General features: G+C 42.9%; 1 protein-coding gene across 2 annotated transcripts in view; it reads right to left on the minus strand.

The window, feature by feature from the left end:
• Positions 1-25,600, minus strand: part of PDE1A (phosphodiesterase 1A) — a 351,420-nt gene that overhangs the window by 187,853 nt on the left and 137,967 nt on the right. The window lies entirely within an intron of this gene.

The raw sequence follows: 25,600 nt of genomic DNA on the forward strand, positions 1-25,600 counted from the left end.
GTGGCCCTTTCTATTTATTTGAGTTCTGGTGAGAACCGGCCAAGTCTACGGAACAGCTGCATCCATCCAGTTACCGGGCCATGAGGGATATGCTGACCAGATCTGACCAGACCAGGATGATGATACAGGAGGTCTAGTGATAATTTTACACAAATGCGCATAAAGATTGCGTATCTGGTGAGTGCGCAGTCTTTATATTTTATCACCCGATGGTCCTGTATATTGGACGTCTGAAGATCACCCTGGATCTTAAGAGCACTCCTTCACTGGACTGTTTTTCACTCTCTTCACCTAGAGCCACCATATAGTGGCATTACTAATTTACAGTCACTGTTCACTATTTTCCTCCTACTTGTGTATCCATAGCAGCCTCTTTCTCCAAAGCTGGCCATGTACTGTTTGCTTTTTTTTTTTCGTTTAGCCAGTAGACTGAATGAAAAAATATACCAGATTGCTGCACCCAAATAATGGAGGAATCCCACCCACAGGTACATTGTATTTTGACAATGGCTCCTACAGTTATCACAACACTGATCATTCTGAGTTTGATATTTGGCATTTGTACCAAATATCATCCTTGCAAACTGCATGTGAATTATATTTTTTTAGGAGTAGCGCAATGAGACTGTTTATTTTTATATACATGGTTTTCTACTTCTATTAAAGTTAATGGATATATTTAACTTAGGATCTAACTGCTATTATAACAGCTCTTTGGTACCTCTGCGCTAAACCCAGAGTTGGGAATTTTGTACATCAAAACATATTAGGTATCATAATGACAGAAATGATGGACTGTAATTTTATTGGAAAAATATGTGCTTAACAGAATGACACCCAGAGATTATATCCCCACAGGGTGGTGAGATTAAATTCAAAGGTGGATAAAAAAAACTCCTGAGATTAACCTTGCGCTAGTCAAACATAACATTTTCTGGATCTTGATTAATGAAAAATTGGCTAGCATCCTCTGGGACAAACAGCTTCAATTTGAAAAAGTCTGGAATCCCTGGATTAGATATCTCAAATCTCCCTAGTGGGCCGGGTGGCCTGGAGGTCGGTAGACGGGAACGTGTTGATTGGTCTCATATCTCTTCCTTTTCCTTCCTCCTTCGTATTCTACTCCATTCAACTTTCTTCTATTTTATTTGGTTCTCATAATAATTTTCTGTGTACGTATCGAAGGGTTCTCCAGCTTGACCTACGGTAGGTGTGGAATTCTGGTGTTCCCTGATTGCGTACTGAGAACCTTATGCGGTACTATGGAATTTGGTTAATTTTTTCCACAGCGTAGTATATACAGTACATTATAGAATTGTAACGCACTCTGTGGTATTATGACCCCACACCACTTATAAACACATAGATTGGACCTCTCTTTGCTCTGAGTGAGTAGTTACCTCACTCTTTAAGGTGTAGCTTACTATGGCTTACCACCTCAATAGTATTTGGCTGCTGCATGATGAGGATGGGGATGGGGGTCTTTTTTTCTTGTTGTCTCATGATGTGACACTGTTATTTGACATTCAACTGATTGCACTTGTACCTTACTCTCTTGTCAACATTTTTTCAATTAAAATTATTAGGAAAAAAGTGGATAAAAGTCTGGCTGAGGCTCTACCCCTCTATATCAAAAGTCGTATAAGTTAAAGACACAAATTAAGCATCTCCAGGGGACCACTTGGCATTACTGTAAATGGGGAGAGTTGCTAAAATTGGAGTGTGCAAAGTTTGGTGCAACTCTGCATAGAAACCAATCAGCTCCCAAGTATTTTTGATCAAAGCTTAATTGAACAAGCTGAAGTTGGAAGCTGATTGGCTACTATGCAGAGCTTCACCAGATTCTTAGTTCACCAACTTAATAAATCAAATTATAATTCAGAATTGGCCAAAAATTCAAAAACAGCTGCTGCAAAAACCTCTTCTGAGCTACATAATAACAACATCAAGCATATAAATCATAAAATTGGTGTTGGCTGGAAACCTCATGGATTAATGTCCCTTATAACTATATGCTACAGATCTGCTAATCTTTCAAAAATTGTGAATCTATAAATCACAAGTTAGCAAAGTCCTTCTAGGGGAATGAATGGCGCAGCTTTCATTATATTTTTCAATCTTTCAGTTGTGTATCCCTTTAAGTATTAAAAAGAGATGTAGATAATTAGGACCACTTGCCAAAATACTTAGTGTGGACAATTCTTTACCATCAGAGAGTGCACTGTGGAACTTTATCATTGCTAGAAGACTCCAAGAGAAGGGTTATGCTGTTTAGTGTTCATGTATGATCAACGTCTAGTGGACAATACACATCAGCAGTACACAGACACATAAAATAAAGTCCTAGGTCATCCAACCACCTCTCTCCAAGCAACACTTGTACATCCTCAGGGTGTCAAAGCATATCACAAGATAGAATTCCCTATATCATTTGCAGTGTTGCATCATAAACGGAGAGACACCAGTATTGTTGCCCACAGGCCACATAACAATGTCAAGGTCATGAATTGGTGATCATAATTAAAATGAGGAATGGTTTCAGTTTTTTAAATTAATTTAACTTAATCCCAGTCACTTTTTATGCACAAAAAAGTGGAAACTGAAGTTGCTGACAGAGAGTATAAAATGAATTCTGATAAATTCAGAGAAACTCTTGTAGATATAGAAGATATAGAAGACTAAAAGCACAAGAAGTATTGAAGAGAGATTTGGATTAATATAAAATCAAGGAAGACACAGCAAAAAAACATTTTTTTTATTATGGAGGTGAATCAATTTGGGAAATCTAAATAGTAAGGGGTGTATAAAGAAGAAACTGGTTCTAGAGAAAACAGATCTGTTTAAAGGATGTGCTGCACATCCACAGGGTGCCAATAACTGGAGGGTTAATACTTCCAACATGACCTGTTTTTTGTAACATAATTGAGACATACAAAAAACAGGCACAGCTCAGATCAACAGTATAATAGGTCTACCACAACATCCTATTGTGCTCAGTTTCATTATTATAACAGATTTGCTATATTTCAATATTATTTTGATATATTATAGAAATACCAACAATTTTGGTATTCTAGCCATCATTTTTAGGAAGGGGTAGGAGGCATAAATAAAAAAAGGATAATAGGAAATTGGATTTATATTTTAGGATTGGTTTCAATAAATGTGCATGAATTCAAAGTGTTACATCAGAAATTAGCATTTGTCCCACAGTGGAAGTTACATAAATCTGAGACTTTCATTGACATAAAAACGTTTGTTGGAAAATTAATTTTAAAAAGTATTTGTTGGTAAATACCCTTGAAATTAGTGCAAATAACAGCAGTCCGAAAATACATACATCATTATCCAATGAGTCAAAATGTAAAGTCTATCTTGTAGTGATCCCACCTTCAAATGTAAACAAGAGCTTTTCTAATTAGTTAAACAAGGGCTGGTATGCTTAATAAAGAAAACATTTTATTTCCTCTGCATTGAGAATCCTGTTGATCTCTTATTACTTATTATTTTTTCAAGGAGCACATTGACTTGGGGAGAAATGGCCCAGGAGACCAATTATTAGCGGAATAGATTAATTATCCATTAGATTTGGACACATGCTGCTCTGATGCATTTCACCCAGATACGGTTTAAACTATTAAGCCCAATCCAGGTGAAACAGGTGTGCAGAAGCCACAGTCTTGGAATAGAATGTAATGACTGATGTCATCAGACTGCAGTCTGAGTTTTGTATTGCAGTGTATGTGTGGAGGATCGTAACCTGATGTAGATTCTGAACTGACAGGATATACACAGCAGCGTTGGAGCTGCACTGCCTAGTCTGTCATGGAACATTTGATTGGGGCAACATGTTGATCACTTTTTACAGTCCATATTTTTGAAAATGTCATCATTTGTGAGGACACAAAACATGTAAAAAATTCATTAAAAATATTATGTATGAGAAACAGTTTGAGAAAATGCATTGGACAAAGCATTTCAGCCTTTGATATCAGGTATCATACCTAAAATTTGCTATGGCAATTTTAATTTTGATTGAATAAAAAGATGCTATTTGCATGATTTGTTTTTATTTCCTTGGAATCTTGTTGCAGGAGATGTGCTTATTTTTATGCCACTATAACACAGAAGATACTCCTGGGACTTGTATACCCGTGGAGGACCTTCTTAGCAAAGTGTATGACGAATTGAAAAAAGATGTTTGACCTCTTGATAATTCTGGGGTCAATATATCCATTTAGTGATTTCTAATCCTTCTGGTGGTGGTCTCACTCCATGCTTTATGTGGCACATATAGTAGGGTTGTGAAAAATATTGAAGAAGCTCACTGGTAAAGACACTTTACCTGTTCATCCTGTCAGGAAAATCTGATATTTTTTCCACTTCCTGTGGAAGTGTCTATAGTTTTCCTTGTGTAGTGAAATCATTCAGCAGCATTGTCATCCTGTGGAGTAGTCTTAGATGGCCATGTGGTTTTAAACTGACCTCACGTAAAAGACAAACAAATTAAAACTCAACTCTAACTAACACTATTAGTATAATAGTATAACAACTTTGACTGTTATAGCAACAGTTTCTTTTAAATTTTGAAAACAGGTTTGAAGTCATATAAATAAAAGATGACCATTGTAAGGACCCCTGCAGTTGTATATGCTTTGTCACAACCTTGTAACTTAAATATTTGATGGACAGCTTGGCCTGTTACAGAAAGTAATGTACTGCCAGAATCAACAGGAAATAAAAGTATGTTACTGGGAAAAAAAAACCTACCATGAATGCTTGTAATAGACTGCATCAGATAATAATTTTTCTTTTGTCCATAGTTTTACTTTAAATTAATTTTTGACATGAATTTCACACTTTTACTTGGCTCCTTTTCCATATTCTTTTATTGTATAAAATAAAGAGATTTGAATATTAGTCACTAGAGGGAGCACACACTCAATCTACATTCACTGTGCCTATTTGCTTAACACACACAAGGAGTGCATTGTTTACAATGTGATGGCCGACTTACAGATTTGCATTCTGAGAAGGAGCATTAAAGCACAGTCATTGTGTAGCACTGCGAAGCAAAACACAGCGCCTGTTCATGTACTGAATAAATATGATTATCCCCTTGTGTATTCAATATATTTCATCTCACATTTTCACACTTGCAATTGTAAAATTTTCTTTATGTCATTGAAGGCTGTGGCCAATACTTGTAGTACTAACAGTATTTCCATGCTGTAACATTTTAAAGCAATTTTTTGACCTTCTGGCAAATGTTGAATTATAGAACAGTACAGAGGGAAAATCAAGCCTGAAATATTTTAAACCATTAAAACAGTATGGAAAACAATGTTAGCTGTCTAATTTGTAATATAGTATTTGTAGCAGTATAGTATTAGTTGTCTTGTTGCCTTTTTTAGAGAGCTTTGGGAAGCTCTAAAAGAATAAAGGATAGAGAAAATAAAAGGCATGCCACAGTGCAGTTTTTCATTTTTTGAAAAACATAAACACTCAATAAAATAATAGGTCTGTAGCTTGACTCTTGTTGCAATTCTGAAGTATACCAGATGTTAGCCAGAAGTGGGACTAGAGAAAGCTGTAATCATCTAAGCACTAATCCTTGTCCTTAGTCATATTCATAACTGGTCCATGCTAAATTAATTTTGATGTTCAAAGTCCTTGTTTCAACCAAAATAAAATATTACAACTATACAATGAAATACTACAGTTTATAACAGTACACCTCTTTATTTCCCTCCCAAAGAAATAATCAACTTAATGTGCAGGATTAGTTAAACCTTTCTGCTTGTATGGACTTTTGGAGTATTTATGGTGATCAATGAAAATGTAGAAAAATGGCATAATCAATTTAACTATGAAAGTATTCTGTAAGAAGCCTACATCCACATAATAACATACAACACATTGATGTTTCTCAAAAGATTCAATGGACATTTCAGGAACCTGTACAAGCATACAGGAACCACAACTTAAGGGCTTTGTGACAGTTCAATAAAGTTGAAAACAAATAAACAGTGTTGCTCATTATTTATGATGTATTGGTACCACTCACTTTACAGGGCTCACCAATGGCCATGGTATAACATGGGCCCTAGAGATAATGAGCCCTTAAAGGTGGGCTAGCATTCTCATTTGGATTGTGTATATTTTGCTGGAGAATAACCCCTGCATGGGAAACATTATGTGTTTTGAACTTTCCTTTTCTTTCCCTTTTAATAAAACTGGGCTGCCAAGGCAAAATAGTTCCTGACTGGCGTGAACTCACTTGCAAACGCATCTACCACTAAGCTAAACATCCCCAAATATTGCAATATATATATATATATATCCTCCTGTAAATACGTATATAGTCTTTTGTGATACCAACAAAGTTAATTGGCTAATTTAGGGTTATGGTGCTTTAAAAGATATGTACTTTTGTCTTTGGTATCATTTGCGGCAAAGTAATAGTTAAGCTCTCTGGCAGATTTGGCAAAACAGGGGTTAAATGCACAGGTGGATAATTTCAGATATACCCATTTTATTAATTTGCCATCCACTGATGAGTTCTTTAGAGCAGCTTGGGCTAATGATTTTAAGGAGGAGGGTATGTATGTATATATATATATATATATATATATATATATAGTTGCCGTGCCATGTAGCCACCCTCTGTTACGAACTTGGAAGGATGAAATGCATCGAGCGTGGCCATGCGGCAACTGGAAGTGACGTCAGAGCCAGGACCAGAAGTGATGCAGCGGAGATGGGCGAGGTTTCCGGATGTGGTGAGAGATCATTGTGACTAGAGATGAGCGAATTATTCAAAAATTCGGTTCGGCTGATTCGCCGAATTCGCCGATTAAATTCGCTTCGTGCCGAATATATTCGCTGCGAATTTAACTTATAAAAAGGGTGTTTCTAGGCTTCAGAGAGCCTTTATATTAGTGCAGAACACTGTACCTTTAATTTAAATGCCCTTGGAGTCTGCTGGGGAAGAGAAATAATACTGTCAGTCAGTATGACATGCTGATGAGTGCCGTCGATCTTAGAATCACCGCACACTTCACTCATTTGGGCAGTCACGGGGCCAAAACCAGAGTGTGGAGCCACAGTGTGGCGGTGGAGGCAGCAGCAATGGGAGGCCATACAGCACCCTATGACAAGATGGAACCCACCAGCAGTGTGAGGAGACCTGAAAGTGGCACATGGCAGAGTGTGGCGATGGAGACAGCAGCAATGGGAGGCCGTACAGGGACCCATGACACACTCTGGACCTGGCAGCAGCATGAGGAGGCGGTACAGGGGCCCATGACAGATTACGGGCCTGGCAGCAGCATGAGGAGTCAGTACGGGGGCCCATGGCAGATTACGGGCCTGGCAGCAGCATGAGGAGGCGGTACAGGGGCCCATGGCAGAGTGGCGGAGCGTAAGCAGCTAAAATTGAAGGCCATACAGAGGCCTATGTTAAAAAGTCCCCCCAGCAGCAGCGTGGGGAGACGACTATCAAGAGTCCAATGGCAGAGTGACGGAGCAGAAGCAGCTTCAATTGAAGGCCATACACAGGCCTAGGTTAAAAAGCGGAAGCCGTCAGCAGCGTGAGCAGACGACAGAGACACATGGCGCAGGGTGGCGGTGGATGCAGCAGTATTCGGAAGCCAAACACAGGCCTCGGTTAAAAAGCGGAAGCTGTCAGCAGCGTGAGCAGACGACAGAGGCACATGGCGCAGGGTGGCGGTGGAGGCAGCAGCAATGGAAGGCCATACAGCACCCTATCACAAAATGGAACCCACCAACAGTGTAAGGAGACCTGAAAGTGGCACATGGCGCAGGGTGGCGGTGGAGGCAGCAGTATTCGGAAGACATACACAGGACTAGTTTAAAAAGCGGAAGCCGTCAGCAGCGTGAGCAGACGACAGAGGCACATGGCGCAGGGTGGCGGTGGAGGCAGCAGTATTCGGAAGCCATACACAGGCCTAGGTTAAAAAGCGGAAGCCGTCAGCAGCGTGAGCAGACGACAGAGGCACATGGCGCAGGGTGGCGGTGGAGGCAGCAGCAATGGAAGGCCATACAGCACCCTATCACAAAATGGAACCCACCAACAGTGTAAGGAGACCTGAAAGTGGCACATGGCGCAGGGTGGTGGTGGAGGCAGCAGTATTCGGAAGACATACACAGGACTAGTTTAAAAAGCGGAAGCCGTCAGCAGCGTGAGCAGACGACAGAGGCACATGGCGCAGGGTGGCGGTGGAGGCAGCAGTATTCGGAAGCCATACACAGGCCTAGGTTAAAAAGCGGAAGCCGTCAGCAGCGTGAGCAGACAACAGAGACACATGGCGCAGGGTGGCGGTGGAGGCAGCAGCAATGGAAGGCCATACAGCACCCTATCACAAAATGGAACCCACCAACAGTGTAAGGAGACCTGAAAGTGGCACATGGCGCAGGGTGGCGGTGGAGGCAGCAGTATTCGGAAGACATACACAGGACTAGTTTAAAAAGCGGAAGCCGTCAGCAGCGTGAGCAGACGACAGAGGCACATGGCACAGGGTGGCGGTGGAGGCAGCAGCAATGGAAGGCCATACAGCACCCTATCACAAAATGGAACCCACCAACAGTGTAAGGAGACCTGAAAGGGGCACATGGCGCAGGGTGGCGGTGGAGGCAGCAGTATTCGGAAGACATACACAGGACTAGTTTAAAAAGCGGAAGCCGTCAGCAGCGTGAGCAGACGACAGAGGCACATGGCGCAGGGTGGCGGTGGAGGCAGCAGTATTCGGAAGCCATACACAGGCCTAGGTTAAAAAGCGGAAGCCGTCAGCAGCGTAAGCAGACGACAGAGACACATGGCGCAGGGTGGCGGTGGATGCAGCAGTATTCGGAAGCCAAACACAGGCCTCGGTTAAAAAGCGGAAGCCGTCAGCAGCGTGAGCAGACAACAGAGGCACATGGCGCAGGGTGGCGGTGGAGGCAGCAGCAATGGAAGGCCATACAGCACCCTATCACAAAATGGAACCCACCAACAGTGTAAGGAGACCTGAAAGTGGCACATGGCGCAGGGTGGCGATGGAGGCAGCAGTATTCGGAAGACATACACAGGACTAGTTTAAAAAGCGGAAGCCGTCAGCAGCGTGAGCAGACGACAGAGGCACATGGCGCAGGGTGGCGGTGGAGGCAGCAGTATTCGGAAGCCATACACAGGCCTAGGTTTAAAACTGGAACCCAGCAGCGTGAGCAGACGACAAAGACGCACATGGCAGAGGATGGATCTGGCAGCAGTATGAGAAGGCGGTACAGGGGCCCGTGGCACAGTGTGGTGATGGGGGCTACAGCAACTGGATGCCAGAAAGTGGCCGATAGGGCTATATACTGCATGACTACATAGGTGGTTTTTATAGTACTTTATTTTGGCCTCCCTCTCAGCAGGTGTGAAAAAGGCCACCATTTTTGAACGGTAGCGAGGGTCCAACAAGGTGGACAGCCAAAAGTCATCCCTCTGTCTGATGGTTATTATTCGGCTGTCGCTACGCAAGCAACCGAGCATGCTATGAGCCATTTGTGCCAAGGAATGCGAGGGACTCCCTGCCTCCATCTCCACAGCATACTGCCACGGTGCGTCTGGGTCCTCTGTCTCCTCCTCCTCCTCTACCAGATGCTCCTGCTCCTCCACTCCTTTCCGCTGAGTGGAAAAACCACCCATTTCACTCAATAATTCCTGAGCACCAATGTCCTCCTCTACCTCCTCCTCTTCTTCCTGTCCTGCCCCCACAGGGGTCATGTGGCGTTGAGATCTGTGCGCCACGTCTACCGCACCCTGACCAGCCATTGTTAACAGCATTTGTTCCAGGACGTGCAACAGAGGAATGACGTCGTTCATCCCATAGTCCTGCCGACTCACGAATAGCGTGGCCTCCTCAAAGGGCCTGAGCAAGCGGCAGGTGTCACGCATGAGCTGCCAATGGCTGACATCTAAGTTACACAGGGGAGTACCTTTATCCGCTTGTAACATCAGGAAATCGGTGATGGCCTTTCGCTGTTCGTAAAGGCGGTCTAACATACAGTATGTAGGGTTGAATTCCACCTTGTTGCAACGTCGCAGATCAGGCGATGCTGTGGAATTCCGTTCTGCCGCTGCAGCTCAAGGAGGGTGTGCTTTGCGGTGTAGGAATGGCTGAAATGCATGCAAAGTTTACGTGACATTTTAAGGATGTCTTGCAGTGGGATGGTGGATTTTAGGAACCGCTTGACAACCAGATTGAACACGTGAGCCATGCATGGCGCATGGCACAACCTTCCTTGACGCAGAGCAGACACCATGTTCTTTCCGTTGTCGGTCAACATGGTTCCGATTTTCAGTTTGCGCGGAGACAGCCATCTGTCGATTTCTCTGTTCATTACACTCAGAAGTTCCTCCCCTGTGTGACTACGTTCGCCAAGGCATACCAGGTGCAGCACAGCGTGACACCGTTGCGCCCTGCACATGTGATATGCCGGTCGGGTAATGGGACTTGGCACGGGGGTGGCAGCTGAGGACACGGCGGAAGAAGAGGTGGTAGAGGCGGACATCTTTGCTGGACCAAGGACGTGCAAACGTGGAGGCAAAAGCGGCGTGACCTGTCCAAGTTGCTGGTGCGGCTGTGCCGGCACCACGTTCACCCAGTGGGCCGTAAATGACATGTACTGTCCCTGACCGTAGTTACAGCTCCACACGTCGGCGCTGCCGTGCACTTTGGCAGAGACCGACATGCTCAAAGACTGGCCCACCATCTCTTCTACATGTGAATGCAGGGCTGGCACTGCCTTTTTGGCGAAGAAATGCCGGCTTGGCACTCTCCACCGCGGCGCGGCACAAGCCATCATTTCTCGGAAAGGTGCTGTGTCCACCACTTGGAAAGGGAGGGACTGCAGCACCAGCAACTTGGACAGGAGGACGTTCAGCTTCTGCACCGTCGGGTGCGTGCTCGCAAACTGTTGTCTCTTGGAAACGGATTCCAAGAAAGACTGCTGACGGAATCCGTGAAGAGGAGTAGCAGGAGAAGGAGCATCTGAACGAGCGGAAGATGCCAACGAGCGACAACTCCCCTCAGCAGAGGTGTTGGAGCCTTGACTGGCTGATAGAGGGCGATTGACGTCGGGTGACGGAGCAAGTAACGGAGCGGGTGATGGAGCGGGGGCTGGGGCAGGCAGAACCGCCGTATCTTTATCACGGTTTTCCCAGGCCACCGAATGGCGACGCTGCATATGCTGACGCAACGCTGTAGTCCCAACATTGGCCCCCTGGCCACGCTTGACTTTCTGGCCACATAGTACTTCCTCGGGCGGCGTGACGAAAAATTGCCACACCCCGAGTAGGAAACTTTGCCCCCGCTACTCCTCACTGGCTGACTTCTACTTCCTCCGTGCACACCGGCACCACTACTGGCCGTGGTGGTAGGCTGCAGTGGAGCTGGTGCTCTACTCCATGGCCGTTTGGCTCCACTGACACTGCTGCGACCCTGCTGCCTCCTGGGCAACCCACCGACTGTTTTGCTCGCTGGCAAGCTGGCACCCTCTTCTCCTGATGATGCGGAAGCAATAGCCTGATGACGACGAGGCTGCCAAGTGCGATCAGCCTCATCATCATCAATTAGGGTCTCCGCGTCACTACTAGCCCCCTCGGCTGCGTGTGGGTCAGGAGACAGACCTGTCTCTAGACCGGCTACCGAGCCACTCTCCTCGCCAGTACTTCTTCGCCTGGCTGCTGAAGAGGCGGATGTCTCCCCCCATTCCTGACCGCCCTCTGTTAGCTCTTCCTCACTGTACAGTGGGGCTGAGCCCACAGCATGCGATACTTCGCTTGGTGAGGGAACACCAAAGGACAGGGGCAGGTCAAGGACACGTGATTTCAGTGGGCTTGCTCCCGGGCCATGCCAACTAACGGTTGTGTCTGACGTACCCACCGACCGTTGGCTGTAGGTGTCAGAGGTGACCTGGGAAGAGGAAGACGACCGAGTCAACCAATCGATGACGGCAGGGTTGTCGGTGGAGACACGACCGCTGGATGACACCGGGAGCACTGGCCTCTGGCTGCGACTAGTGCTGCCTCGACCCCTTCCTCTGCTGCCACGTCTGCTCGCTCCTGAAACATTGCCTCCTCTGCCACTCCTCTGCGTGTTGTCTGACATACTCTTTAATTCAATAAGCACCCCAAAAATAAAACCGGATCTAACTCTTTGAACGTACAATAGTGGTTGTGAAGCAGAAAGTCAGTTTATTTAGCACAATCGGTCAATTACAGCTTGCCGTTGGCTGGAAACTGTACGTTTATGTCACTGGAATGCACTAATGACCCAAAAAATATTACCGCCACCCGGCGTGTAAATGGATCTAACTCTTTGAACGTACAATAGTGGTTGTGAAGCAGAAAGTCAGTTTATTGTACACAATCGGTCAATTGCAGCTTGCCGTTGGCTGGAAACTGTACGTTTATGTCACTGGAATGCACTAATCACCCAAAAAATATTACCGCCACCCGGCGTGTATATGGATTTAACTCTTTGAACGTACAATAGTGGTTGTGAAGCAGAAAGTCAGTTTATTTAGCACAATCGGTCAATTGCAGCTTGCCGTTGGCTGGAAACTGTACGTTTATGTCACTGGAATGCACTAATCACCCAAAAAATATTACCGCCACCCGGCGTGTAAATGGATCTAACTCTTTGAACGTACAATGGTGGTTGTGAAGCAGAAAGTCAGTTTATTGTACACAATCGGTCAATTGCAGCTTGCCGTTGGCTGGAAACTGTACGTTTCTGTCACTGGAATGCACTAATCACCCAAAAAATATTACCGCCAGCCGGCGTGTAAATGGATTTAACTCTTTGAACGTACAATAGTGGTTGTGAAGCAGAAAGTCAGTTTATTTAGCACAATCGGTCAATTGCAGCTTGCCGTTGGCTGGAAACTGTACGTTTATGTCACTGGAATGCACTAATCACCCAAAAAATATTACTGCCACCCGGCGTGTAAATCGATCTAACTCTTTGAACGTACAATAGTGGTTGTGAAGCAGAAAGTCAGTTTATTTAGCACAATCGGTCAATTGCAGCTTGCCGCTGGCTGGAAACTGTACGTTTATGTCACTGGAATGCACTAATCACCCAAAAAATATTACCGCCACCCGGCGTGTAAATGGATCTAACTCTTTGAACGTACAATAGTGGTTGTGAAGCAGAAAGTCAGTTTATTGTACACAATCGGTCAATTGCAGCTTGCCGTTGGCTGGAAACTGTACGTTTATGTCACTGGAATGCACTAATCACCCAAAAAATATTACCGCCACCCGGCGTGTATATGGATTTAACTCTTTGAACGTACAATAGTGGTTGTGAAGCAGAAAGTCAGTTTATTTAGCACAATCGGTCAATTGCAGCTTGCCGTTGGCTGGAAACTGTACGTTTATGTCACTGGAATGCACTAATCACCCAAAAAATATTACTGCCACCCGGCGTGTAAATGGATCTAACTCTTTGAACGTACAATAGTGGTTGTGAAGCAGAAAGTCAGTTTATTGTACACAATCGGTCAATTGCAGCTTGCCGTTGGCTGTAAACTGTACGTTTGTGTCACTGGAATGCACTAATCACCCAAAAAATATTACCGCCAGCCGGCGTGTAAATGGATTTAACTCTTTGAACGTACAATAGTGGTTGTGAAGCAGAAAGTCAGTTTATTTTGCACAATCGGCAAACTGCAGCACCAACTGTGCACGACAGCCACCAAAAAAAAAAAGGGTGTATGTCACTTTAAATTTTCGATTCTTTGATAGCTGTGGCCCTGAGTAACGATTCTGTGTCCCTGAGTAACGATTCTGTGTCCCTGAGTAACGATTCTGTGTCCCTGAGTAACAATTCTGTGTCCCTGAGTAACGATTCTGTGTCCCTGAGTAACGATTCTGTGTCCCTGAGTAACAATTCTGTGTCCCTGAGTAACGATTCTGTGTCCCTGAGTAACAATTCTGTGTCCCTGAGTAACAATTCTGTGTCCCTGAGTAACGATTCTGTGTCCCTGAGTAACGATTCTGTGTCCCTGAGTAACGATTCTGTGTCCCTGAGTAACGATTCTGTGGCCCTAAAGTCTCTATGGCCCTAACTCTGTCCCTTAATACAGACAGGTCTGTCTCTCTTGAATGGCCGGAGGCTAATGGAGAATTCTAAGATGGCCGCGATTTATAGCTCCACCATTACACAGTGCTGGCTGGCTGCTGATTGGCTAATGCGATCACATGTCATGATTCATGACTCATGAATGCATTATGGGTCAGCGCGCCTTGTCTGCGCGCCTTCCCAGAGATCCCCGCCCCATCTTCTCTGTGCATTTTCTCCTGTCGCCACACATGTCGCCGCCATTTTTGGGAAAATTCGATTCGTGCATCCGAAGTTTGCTAATCTTCGGATTCGTCGCGAATCGAATTTTTCCAAATCTTCGGAACGAATTCCACTTCGTCATGTTCGATTCGCTCTTCTCTAATTGTGACCATTATACACTACTGCCTGACACTGTTTTAAAAAAGAGATGGGCTTGAATCATTTTATACTTGTGAGTGGCATTTTAATTATCAAAGATGATTGCTGAGGGTTCTACTACGCTATTGGATGTTGTGTACTTTTCTTCCTTATGTAAGTTGGTAATTCATGAGCCGGATGGTAAGATTCAGCCCAGGGGATTCATCCCAGGAATTTGTGTTAATTTACACAGACACTTTATCTTAGTCATGAGAATGGGTGGCAAGTTGATCTGGTGAGTTTTCTCCTGGAGAGGGAGATGTCTTACATGCATGAATGGTGACCTACGTTTTTTCTGCACAATTTATGGACTTTTCTTATGAACTGTACACCTTATGCACTTTAATGGTATTGAGGTTTGTGGAAATAATAGGTCACAGTGCTGGTGTGAGATTGGACTAATGAGTGATTTATGTACTATAATTGAGGTTTGGGGTAATTATAATTCACAGTGTTGCTTTGAGGTTGGAGTGATAAGTTATTTACACTCTTCAAGTTGATTGGGATATTTGAAATTTGAATGTGGTGACAGTGATGGTTTCTTATTTTAATTTTGAGATTTTTTTATTTATCTCCTTTTACTTCTAAGTGAGGGGTTTTGTATATGTTTTTTAGATTTTAGAGCCTGTGCTATAGTATCACAAGGACAGGAAGAATCAAAAGGTGGCCAGAGAGTCAAACCATGATACGCTTAACTAAGCCAAAGGGTAAAATACAGAGTAGTCATAGAACAAGCAGGGACAAAGGCAGTCATGAGAATATAGTTCTAAATGTCCAACCAAACTGTATGAGTTAGCATGGTTGACAGGGCTACAGTATTATGCTTAAAAGCAAAACAAGGAACAAAATCAAATTCAAAACAATGGCAAATTCAGTGAAGGTGGTGTTCGAGACCAGGAGAAGGATTTGACAACTAGGCTAAGTCAAGAACAGCAAAAACAGCAGAGTCTCACCCACATTACAGGATGCCAGCAGGTTCCACTGACTCAAAAGCTTACCCAGTTAAGTTCCTGAGTGAGCACACCTCATCTAATTGCATAAATTGGGCACTTTTGTACAAAATAGGAGTAAAAATTGGAATCTAATGTGTAGGAAGACCCCAAAATGGGGCACAGAGACATAGGCAGCAGAATTGGGATTTCTGGCATAGGTAATGACTATTCTACAGGATTATGCCAGGAGAGCTTTGAGAATGTGGAGCTCCAGCCAACATGTAGACACATGACCATACTGTGGAAGACAACTGTCCATCTTTCAGTTTAAATTCTATTCAGATAGGTCTAGGAAACATAAGATATGGTTTCCCAATGTAAATTTGCACACACACATTTGGCTTTATCTTAGAGTAAACAGCTTGACTTTATATGTGTTTTGACACACTTTCCATTTTTTATCATTTCAATAAATTTAACTGAGACTCAAACTGGAGTTAGTGGTGTGAAAATGTACCATGCGGTAACAGCTGTCAGCAATTGGTGCTCAAAAAATAGTTTGCTTTTCAGAGGGCCAACTCATGGGGCCCCCGGGCAATAGGGGATCATGGGGCCCCTATGTCCTTGCCCATACTCCAAAAAAGCCTATAAAAAGGTACCTGGGGCATTTCATGGGGCCCCCTACTGACCCCTGGCCCTCGGGCAGTGCCCGAGTGCTCGAATGGTCAGTCCACCCCTTTTGTTCTTTTATAGTGTCCTTTCTAAAATCACAAGCATTTTCACAAGATTCCTTACGAAATTACACAGCTTTACCAAGTTATGATTTCTCAAAATAGTAAAGTTGAATTTACAATTGCATTTTTTTTTGCAGTTCTTAGATACAGCGTTGTCAGTCAAGTTAAAATTTGTGAATCATTCTTCATTGTTTAAGTCATAATAGCTCTTGAGTATCATTTTTAGACTCAGTTGATGGAGTGGGAAGAAGTATGTCTAGTGTATAAATTATACTTTGTGTGCTCATTCATTCCGAAAATCCCAGCACAAGAAGCTGCTTCTGGTGACTGATACTCACAAGTCTATGCTAGGTGCTCTCTGAATGTCTGGGGAAAATGTCTAACACCCAGGGAGAGCAAAGCAAAAACCAAGATGAGTATAATTTACATAAATTGAAATTCTGCCGGTTCAGCAAGGACTTGCCCAAATTTCTAACCATGAATGGGCAAGGTGGTTGTACACATGGGGCCCCTGTATCCTTGCCCAAACTAAAAAAAGCCTATGAAAAAGGTACCAGGGGCATCTCATGGGGCCCCCTACTGACCCCAAGCCCTCGGGCAGTGCCAGAGTTTCCAAATGGTCAGTCCGCCCCTGTTACTGATTGACTTCTGTACAACTGCACGGTTGGATTTTTGTCACTTGATCAGTACTACTGGCTATAATGGGTGGCACTGATCAAGGCAGCCATTAATGGCGTGCCATGTGTAACTGATGTTGCTTTTAGCAAAATTCTTGCCTTCATTCAGCTCATACAGTAAATGCCTTGAATTCTTTGTAAAGAGAGCAAGTTATTTTCTAGATAGAGAAAGTGAATGTTCAACGTTTGCTGCAGCAGCTGAATGAAAGAGTTTTCCAAAATGCAGAAGCAGCCACACATGGCACACACTTCACTAGTGGTAGTTTCATTTTATAGTGCAAATATCTTAAAACTCTAATTGGCTGGAGTTCAGATTTAAAATTATTCTAAACCCAAGAAAAGTTTTTTATTTACTGTATGTTGCAGCTTACTAGTCTTGTGGTGGCTGCATTTGTTTTCTTTCTCAGTCTTTTATTCTCAGCTAATGATCCTGCCAGTTACACATTTCCTGTCCTAGAGTGATTTACTCTCCCCATCTCCATAACCTGGGGGGAACATGTTCTGCAGATATCAAAAGGTGAGCTGAGCAAAACTGACAATATCACCTGAAATAACACTGCAGTGTGACCAGCAACATACTGTATAAACTCACCGAATTTCTAGCATGATTACCAGGTACTGTATTTTTCTGCACACGTATGACAAAACAATTCCAAAAATATATTTAACAGACCAAAAGGCAACAAATAGTGGAAGATCCTTGTTATGTTTTACAAACATTTCTTTTGTATCCTGTGTGATGATTGTTTTTGAAGATGTAGCGCTATTTGTACACTCTTTGCGGCTACTGGGGTATGATGGCGCCAACTGTATAGTATTTAAGAGCAGAATCCTTATAATCTGTGTGATCAGGACAAGATCTCTAACAAGCGCTAGTGCTTCCACTCAATTGGGGCTTGTGGATAACAAGTGAAATCCCAACTGAGAAATGTATCATCCACAGACGATAATCCACACAGCAGTGTATATTAAAGTCCATGTATTGAAGAAAGAACATTCAATGAACCATCAAACATAAAGTATCTTCAAAACAGGAACATTAAAGCATTAATAGTCTTTTCTGCATTTCTTAGTGAAGGGAGGCTGCTACACTTACAGTCTGAGTTCTCTCTCTCGCCGGAGAAACCACACTTCCCTCTTTTTCACAAGTCTCTCTCTGATGACCTCATCCTCAGTACCCAGAGAGCATAGCAGCCATATTGGAAAAGGGCAAAACAAACACTGCATAATAAAAGTATACACTGAAAAATGGGCAAAGAAATGATCACATCACTACAAAGAAATGATTCAACAAATGTTATGTATAAAATAATTGTCCAACTAATCACATCATTTTAAGGGATTATAAAGATTACAATAATAAAAAAAGACAAACATGTTATACTTACCTGCTCTGTGCAATGGTTCAGCCCCAATACTCTTCTTTTTTGGTCCCCCGCTGGTAGTCCTGACTCCTCCCCCTGCCGGGTGCCACCAATAGCAAGCCTCTTGCTATGGAGGAACTTGAGCAGGATCGCTCCTAAGCCGCACTACTGTGAATGGACATTGTCCATTCACACACACTGAGTGTGGCTTGACCCCGTCCCCCGCTCTCTCTTTATTGGCTCACTGGCTGTAATTGACAGCAGCAGGAGCCCGCTGCTGTGTGAGCCAATGAGGAGTGAGAGATTCGGGAGAGGCGCTGCTCTCATGCACATTGCTGGATCTAGATGGGGCTCAGGTAAGTATAAGGGGGGCTGAGGGGGGAGGTGGCTGCACCCAGAAGGTTTGCAGCTTAATCCCACTTTAAAAGGGAAGTTTGTAAAAACATGTCTTAGTCAAGTTACATGTCAATATACAATATATTGACATATAACGTTGTCATTTTTGTAGACTCTACTGAAACATTACACATCGCATGTATTTTCTCATCACATGCAAAGCTCCAGAATTCTGTTTTTAAATATTTAAAAAATCTCCCCAAAAAGATTGTTTTTGTTATCTATTTTCTGTATTTGAAAGCTTGACATCATATTAAGCATGAGAAAAGACAATGTATAAGACAATTACCTCTATTTTTTATTTTTAAAGTTGAGCAGATTAAAACCTGCTTCAAGTTAGAATCCATTCTGAATGAACTATAGTGACCAGGTCATTGGATACAGTTAGATATGTGTAATGTCAGCACACTTTAGAAGTCCCTTTCCAGCTGTTCATCTATTACACCCCCAGCAGAGAGAAAATATACACTGTAGGCCACAGTCTTTTTGATGTGCCACGGCTGAAATCTAAAGCAATCACTTCGCTAAGAACTTGAGTATACTAAACCTTTCAGCTTCTAATTCATACAGACCTCAACCCATAAAAAGAACCTTTCGCTAAAAAACAGCAGTAAAAAGCAACATAAAAGTAAAATAAACTCCCACTTGCAGTGTTTTTGTTTCCCATGAACAATTTTATAAGCATTTTCTTTTTGCATTAGAAATTGCAAGGGAATTTGATTTCTTCCAAATGGATCACTTTTCTAGCACTGCTTCAGCTTTTCCATTTTCCTGCCATGTCATTGTTGTCTCTAGCAGTTCCCGCCACAGCCTCAACAGATCTCAACCCCTGAAGCACAATTTAGGAAGGTACATAGAAACAGCATGGACCTGACAGGTAAGAGCAATGCAGTGGCATTTTCTGCAGCACAAGTGCTACTGTAGCGGAGTGCCCATTTACTCTCCAGGCTCAGATGCAGACACAGGCTCCTTTAACTCTATTTTCCACAACTCCCTTGATGCCTTGCTATCCCCAAGGAGTATAAATTCCTTCAGCTTCCTTCCCTCAGCAGCAAGGTAAGAGGCCTGCCGCTGTCAGAACTGGCATGCAAGCAGTCGAACCAGATCTTAAATGCAACATGAAATGAATCAAAAGTAATTATACACCAATCATAATAAATTCTGTGGTTATAAAATAAATGTCCAGAACCACCAAAATTAAAAAAATATATAATATGTGTCCAAATACAAAATGTAATGAAAAAAAAAAAAAAAGAAAGTCCCCTTTAAACATACAAATAGTGCTCCAAAAACATGTTTAGGATAAGTGTAATACAGAGAAAAGACTCCACGGATCCACACCTTCTTGTGAATACTGATGTATTCCGCACTCACCAGAGATAAGAATAAATTGCAGTTTATGGATACAATATTATCCTCCAATTCCCAGGGAAAATTTCCTCTCCATAGCCTTCTCCATATACAAGAGCTTCCTTACATCCAACTTCAAAAGGGATTTCCCCTCATAACGATGTGTTATATAGGAAGACAAAGGAGAACCAATAGTGCAATATTGCAAAGACTTTTAATTGATCAAAATAGTGCTCGATCTACTCACATTATAACTTAAATTAAGTCGCCGATTAGCAAAATCCTCCACAACAGACTTCCCAGTGTAAAGCGGATTGCAGAAAGTAAACCAAACTGGCAGCACCGGATATGATGTCACACACTCAACATAGGAAACCGGAAGTACGTCTCTCTGATGTGTTTCACCCCTCCTCCAGGGCGTTATCAAAGACCTTTGAGGTTGTTTTTGTTTTAGTTTCTTAAAAGCAACATGCTTCTTTGAGAGATCCAGCTACTATCAGAGTACTGCAGTTCCAGTGCTGCTTAGTCCTTGGATCCCTCAAGCTGTTCACCTGTGTTACCAAAGCTACTCTGAAATCTACTGTGAGGGATGCTGTCTAAAAGTCCTCATGCACACGGGACGTTTTTACACCTGAGTGTTTTTGGCTTTTGACGGTTTTTTCTACAGCTAATAACCCCCCCAGCATGTTATCCTATGTGCCCATGCACACATAGACTGTAATCAGCATTTTTTGGCTGGAAAAAACTCCCAGAGCTAGTGGGTTTCTAGAGGAGCTTTTTAGCTGTAAAAACGCTCTAACGCTGCAAAACGCGGTAAAACCGTCATTTTTGGAATTGTTTTGAGCAGCAAAATAACACTAAAAACACAAATGTGAAAAAACGTGGCTAAACGCTAATGCAAAAACGATAAAAAAGCTGAAAAACTCTGGAGGGGGAGCACTAATTGGAGCACTCAACATAAAGGATTTTTATGGATAAGAAGATTAACCATTATATCACCTAGTTTTCACACTGGATGTGGATGAGGATATTTTTGCACATTGGAACTTTCAAATGTTTGCACGTTGACTAGGACTTTTTATTATTTTTTGCATGCATACAAATGCACTGTATGCTTAGTTTGATGGCACATTGTCACGCTTGTATTATATATTCCTTAGCACATTGGTTATTTGAGTATGCAGAGTATATATATTGTTTTCCCAACCTAGGGATATATTAAGTAATTGGGCAGGAGGGATACATTTTTGTTAGCCCATAGGGCATTGAGGCAAATGCACATCTGTGGGGCACCCACATGTAAGTAGGGAGCTATATTCACACCTGTTCAATTGCTTGGTAACACAAATTGCTAATCAGCCAATTACATCACCTCAATGCATTTAGGCATCTAGGCATGGTGAAGGCGATTTGCTGAAGTTCGAACCGTGCATCAGAATGGGGAAGAAAGGGGATTTAAAGCGATATTAAAGGTTAATTTGGCTACTAAAGGTTAATTTATTTAAAATAACAAACATGTTATATTTACCTGCTCTGTGCAGTGGTTTTGCACAGAGCACGCTGGATCCGCCTCTTCTTGGGTCCCTTGCTGGTGCTCCTGGCTCCTCCTTTCTGTCGGGTGCCCTCATAGCAAGCAGTTTGCTATGGGGGCACCCGAGCAGGCGTGTAACTGAGACGCTGCTCCATGTATCCCATCACACATGAAGTCACAGCTTGGCCCCACCCCCTCTCTCTCCTCATTGACTGACTAGCTCTGGTTAACAGCAGCAGGAGCCAATGGCTTCCCCTTGCTGTCTCGGGCAATGAGGAGGCAGAGACCCGGGACAGCCGAGGCTGTCATGCACATCGCTGGATTGCAATGGGGCTCAAGTAAGTATTGAGGGGGTTGGGGGCACTGCTGAACACAGAAGGTTTTTCACCTTCATGCAAAGAATGCATGAAGGTAAAAAACCTTGAGTCTTTACAACTGCTTTAAGTGATTGAACGTAGCATGGTTGTTGGTGCTAGATGGGCTGTCTGAGTATTTCAAGAACTGATGATCTACTGAGATTTTCATGCACACCCATCTCTAGGGTTTACAAAGAAGAAAATATCCAGTGATCGGCAGTTGTGTGGACGAAAATGCCTTGTTGATGCCAGAGGTCAGAGAGGAATGAACAGACTGGTTTGAGATGATAGAAAGGCAATAGTAACGCATGTCAATATCAACCAAAATCTCTGAGGAATGTTTCCAACACCTTGTTGAATCTCTGACTCAAAGAATTAAGGCAGTTCTGAAGGCAAAGGGGGTTCAACTCGGTACTAGCAAGGTGTACATAATAATGTGGCCTGTGAGTGTAGAGACTTTTAGAGACTGCTGTATGCTATGCAACCACATGTTACCCTTAGGTTACACAGAGATTGTGGCTTTCATGGCCTGTATTCCATTATTCTACAGTGTATGTATGTTTTTGCCATATTGCTCCTGTTTTGTATCATTGCTTCTAACTTTGCACCTGTTTAGTAAACTGCAAATTTGTTTTTTTATATTTTGTACCTTATTTTGCAGATCCAAATAGATGGTTGCTATACCATTGTATCTGCTGAATGAAGTGATGAACTGTGTGGAAAGAGGCTTTCTCAAAGTGAATTATGTTAAAAGGACTATATTCCCTGCTTTTACTTTTAGTTTGTAGAATCCTACAGAGACAATACATAACCAGGGGCGGACTGACCATTTGGAAACTCGGGTACTGCCCGAGGGCCCAGGGTCAGTAGGGGGCCCCATGAGATGCCCCTGGTACCTTTTTCATAGGCTTTTTTGAGTTTGGGAAGGACACAGGGGCCCCATGATCCCCTATTGCCCGGGGGCCCCATGAGTTGTCAGTCCGCCCCTGATTTGAACCAATGTTTTCTTTTAAAAAAAGTTATTTTCTTTTAAAAAAAAAAAAAATAAAAATGGTTGCCAAGTTAGTCTACTCTAACATATTACATAAAAATAAAGTGCATTATGCTTATTAGGGTCAAAAATTTGTTCTGGATTATGTGACTCAGAACATGTGCAGATACTAAGCATTTGCACAAGTACTTGTACTCATACAACTGCTCCGATACCTAAAACTGATACCTTTTTTGTGTGGTGTGCGGCAATTTGAGCCCATACAAAATGAATGGGCTCAATTCGCACTGCAAAGAATTACATGTGATTTGAACAGGAATGTGGTGTGATTCCTGTCCTAATCACAGGCGGTTTCCCTCACTGCTCCTGTGTGAACCCAGGCTTGTCATACTGACTTCAGCCTGGGTTCACATAGGAATGGTGCAGGAAACTGTATATGATTCGGAGAGGACTCCTTTGAAAATTCCTGTTCAAATCACATGTGATTCTTTGCAGTGTGACTTGAGCCCATTCATTTTGTATGGGCTCAAATTGCACCACACTGCATGAAAAAATAGGCATTGGTGAGTACATGAGGAACAGTATCGATACTCGTACTCACTGTGAAAAAATTGTTATCGGTGCATCCCTAATGCTTCTTAACCTGCATGATTCTAGAGAAGGAGTGCGGAGTTGCCCTACATATGGTATATTCAGCATGAAGAAAGGTCTAAGAAGTGTAGTGGATCAAATGAACTCACGTTTATGATGCTGGTGTCGGACCAGTGCTCAAAAAAAAGTGTCAAACACAGAGAAAGAAACTGATCATACAAAGGTATTGCTAAGCACAATGTATTTTGAAGAAACAAACAAAAGTACATGTACCTAAACAGGGCAGTGAATAAGGGGGTAACACCAGCCCTTTTGTACAGGGCCCAGGCCAGCCAAGGGGGCCCAGGCAGTTGAGTGAATCGGATGTGGGCAGGGAGGGCGATCAGTACGGCAGTGGAATCCCCCATATGGTTGTCTTTGCAGCAGCTGAAAGCTGGCTTCTTCTCCTCTCCCTCCCTCCCGCTGGATTTAAGCTGCTGCAGAGACAGCCATACAGAGGATGGGTTACAGTAATTACACCCTGGTGCACCCATCACCATACCTGTGCATCATACATTTACTCCTGCTGCCCATGCCCCCCTGTGTGCCCCTACAGTACTGCCAGCTTCCCTCCTCTCCTTTCCACCAGCAGCTGCAAACACACAATAAGATCCTACAGGATAGAGAGTGAGGAAGGGTCAGGTAAATCTGTCATATTACAATTACCACTTCCTTTCCTGAATGAGCACAATGTGTGATCAGTACCAATTACTTACTGTGTTCATTCATGATTGGAGCATAGTAAACTGCAGGGGTTTTTTTAGGAGGGGGGCCTTTCAGTTTGGCTGTATGGGTTTCTAACAGCAGCCCTGCACCTAAATTGACCAGTGTAAAGTCTTGCTCACTGCATGGGTAAACACATCCTAGTTTATTGGCTGATATAACTCATCATGTATGATTGAACAATAAAAAAAAAAATAAAGTGAAGTAAGTGAAGAACACTATTATAAATAATTTCCAGATAAAGTTTTTCATTTAAAAATGTAGGAATAGGAAATGGAATATGTCAAAAACTTACTTTAAATATCAAATTAAAAAACATTTGATTTCTACCAATAAATCCAAAATAAAATAAATTATTGCATTTAAAATAATAATAATAATGATTTACTATGATTTGACTGTCCAAAAGGGCAAGTGTAAATTAGGTTTTATTCATGTCTAATTTCAGTAAGAATAGACAGTCTCAAAATTTGCCAATGCAATGTTGCCAAATGAATCATAAATAAACTGAAGAATAATTATTTTAATGATTTAAATGTGTCAGTAGAATAGGAGAAAGTTACTTTTACCTCTACCTTACCAAACTTTGAAAAATCAACTTTTGTATCACCACTTGCTGCCCACCCACAGTACATTTACTGCGGGTGGACAGCACATGCAGGCTGGATCATGTACATGTACATCATCCAGCCTTCTCTGGGTTAGGGAAATGCAGTGCCCTACTACCCCAACTGACACAGCAGATTGAGCCTTCTGCACTAAGCCACTTGAGCGGTCCTGGAGATCAACCATTGGCTCTCACTGCTGTTAATCACATCCAGTAAGTCAATGAGAAGAGAGGGGGGCGGGGCCAACACACGGCTCTGCTATTAAAGACCTGATCCAGTCCAGATACAGTACTACAAAACATTTGCAAATATTCTTAAAGTGCCACTCCTTCAGGCTTTCAACTCTCTGGATAGTCCTGAATCTTTTCTTCTAGCTCATATTACAGTAATCCCAAAGGCAAATAAAGACCCAACTGAATGTTCAAACTATAGGCCAATTTCCCTTCTCAATACTGACTTAAAATTATTAGGCAAGATTTTGGCAAATCACCTTAACCTCTTTTAGCGAAGATTGCTGGCCCAGAAAAAGTGGGCTTTATGCCTGAAAGAGAAGCGAGAGACAATATCACTAAGGTGCCTAATCTAATTCACAATTCCTGGCTAGACAGAATAGAGGGCCTACTCCTATCTGCGGATGCGGAGAAGGCCTTTGATTGAGTAGCGTGCACACATATTGGTTTGCAAAACAAGATGCTTTCATGTATCTCCACTCTCTATTGCTCTCCCACTGCGAAAATTAAAATCAACGGAACCTTCTTTGATGCTATACATACA

This window comes from Staurois parvus, unplaced genomic scaffold (genome assembly GCF_062004578.1).
Source record: "Staurois parvus isolate SC_StPar_1 unplaced genomic scaffold, SC_StPar_1.0 ptg000251l, whole genome shotgun sequence".
NCBI lineage: Eukaryota > Metazoa > Chordata > Amphibia > Anura > Ranidae > Staurois > Staurois parvus.